The following is a 2,596-nucleotide window of genomic DNA, read 5'->3' on the forward strand; positions in this document are numbered from 1 at the left end:
TGTAGAAATCGTAAATTAATAGAACGGAAGATGTAGTGTAAATAAGTATCAATAATAGTAACTGCAACAGACGTTGCAGGAAATAGCGAAACTAAAATGAAGTAGAATTCAGCAGTGTTCTGTACCGCAGTGATGGAGAACAAGGAACATAACCACCATGACTGCAACATTCCCATGCAATACATTGACCAAGAAGATTTTACTCACAAAGAGGACTGGTGGGCTTTGAAAAAATGGCGGACGAGGTGGACCAGCAACAAACCACAAATAGTGTAGAAGAGCCCTTAGATCTCATCAGACTCAGTCTTGATGAACGAATTTATGTAAAAATGAGAAATGACTGAGAACTTCAAGGCAGATTACATGCTTATGACCAGCACTTAAATATGATTTTGGGTGATGCTGAGGAGACTGTGACAACAATAGAAATTGATGAAGAAACCTATGAAGAGATTTATAAATCAACCAAAAGGAATATTCCGATGCTGTTTGTCCAAGGAGATAGAGTTGTACTTGTAGCTCCTCCACTGAGGGTTGGCTGAAACCATGAAAAAAATGGTCATCATTTAGAAAATGTTAGATCTCTGGACACTGTCTTCTGATACCCTTAAACATTAAGATTCTGCCCTTAATTCTGAAAGACCATCCAAACCATATTGTTGTGAAGGCGTAAGATCATTTGGCATATAAGTTGATATAAGGGTTTTTTCCCCGAAATAACTTAAGTGCAGGTGCCGTTATGTTTCAAATCAGTGGATATAACAATTTTAGTTGCGCTTGTGGCCGCTGATCTTTTTAAAGAAATAAATCTGTTTTGGTTTTTTAGAAATTAAAAAAAACACACACAAAAACAAAACAAAGAGGAGTGGTATTTCTTCTGCCCGAGGAAGAAAGGTGCATTCTATTCCACCATTACTTACCATGCTGTAAATGGGGCTCGTGGGAATGATATACTGATATCACTCTCTGTTTGCAGCAACCAATCTTCATTTCTTTTAAAGATAGTAAAGGGGGGCAGGGAATAAGTATCTGATGTAGATTAAAATCTAGTTTGTGCCCATAACGTTCTTTGGGAATTGTTAATCGGTGATAATATGACTATAAAAGCTAGCAAGATGCAATCATTAGAAAGATTTGCTGTTCTTTCATAATGTGGCATTTAGAAAGGTACAACTTATTTCAGTTCCAGTTCTCTCCCCCCCCCCCCCCATTATTATTTTTACAACATAGCGCTGTTTTCAGAAAGAGAGCTGTTATTTTACAATCAAATCCCACAAACACACACACACACACACACACACACACACATATATATACAGATCCTATTTTCCAGGGACAGTCCCAGATTTACAGAAGCTGTCCCGGTTTCTGATTTGTTCCCAGAATGCCCCACTTTTCCTTAGGATGTCCCAATTTTCATCCGAGAAATGTTGGAGGTATGGAAGATGTCCCTATTTTCATCAGAGAAATGATGTAAGGCAGTGTTTCCCAGCCTTGGATCTCTAGCTGTTTTTTTGGACTACAACTCCCATGATCCCTAGCTAGCAAGATCAATGGTCAGGGATGATGGGAATTGTAGTCTGAAAACAGCTGGAGACCAAAGGTTGGGAAACACTGATGTAGGGTATGTATGTACATATACCTGTGTACAATTGAAAATTTGGCAGACAAGAGAACAACCTGAAATTAAACAGTCTTCTTATTCTGCAAGCACTTTTGTCCTTTGTTCTGATGAGCAAATAGGAACGAAATCAGCAAGGCACTTACTGTTGAAGTTTAAAGCTACCAGTGTTTTGGCAGGATTATAGATACTGTGCCAAACTTTCTACTTCACAATAAGAGCAGGAGTTGTCAGCCTGAAATTGCACCAATTAACTGCAAGCCCATTCATGGGGAATGAGAACACAACATTGCCCATTGCTCTGAAAGGAGAAGTCTATCCTTCGGGAAAGATTTCTCATACATAATTGGGTACAAAAGTGCTGATGGCTCTGCGTGACTCTCTCTCTCTCTAAAAAAAATGTCAGTATTAATCTTTCTGGTATCAGGATCAAATGTACCCCAAGAAAAACATACAAATATATCTGATTTGCACGTAAAACCAACACATGCCTTCATTAAGAACTTTCCTTCCTCAGTGAAGTGATATAGTTGCAAATCCAATAATATAAAGCACAAAAACTGACATGAACATTATGTGGCGTCCAAATGACCACACTGCTGTTGTTTGTTAACTTTGAGCCATTTAAGGTAAAGGTAAAGGTACCCCTGCCCGTACGGGCCAGTCTTGACAGACTCTGGGGTTGTGCGCCCATCTCACTTAAGAGGCCAGGGGCCAGCGCTGTCCGGAGACACTTCCGGGTCACGTGGCCAGCGTGACATCGCTGCTCTGGCGAGCCAGAGCCGCACACGGAAACGCCGTTTACCTTCCCGCTGGTAAGCGGTCCCTATTTATCTACTTGCACCCGGAGGTGCTTTCGAACTGCTAGGTTGGCAGGCGCTGGGACCGAGCAGCGGGAGCGCACCCCGCCGCAGGGATTCAAACTGCCGACCTTTCGATCGGCAAGCCCTAGGCGCTGAGGCTTTAACCCACAGC

At 41.6% G+C, this 2,596-nt stretch overlaps 1 pseudogene across 1 annotated transcript; it reads left to right on the top strand.

Annotated features, from left to right (window-relative positions):
• Window positions 1-224: 224 nt before the first annotated feature.
• Window positions 225-828, top strand: LOC307199752 (U6 snRNA-associated Sm-like protein LSm3 pseudogene; annotated as a pseudogene). The gene has a single exon. The product of its transcript is annotated as a U6 snRNA-associated Sm-like protein LSm3 pseudogene (transcript).
• The last annotated feature ends 1,768 nt before the right edge of the window (window positions 829-2,596 follow it).

This window comes from Podarcis cretensis (assembly GCF_951804945.1).
Source record: "Podarcis cretensis genome assembly, chromosome: 12".
Taxonomy (NCBI): domain Eukaryota; kingdom Metazoa; phylum Chordata; class Lepidosauria; order Squamata; family Lacertidae; genus Podarcis; species Podarcis cretensis.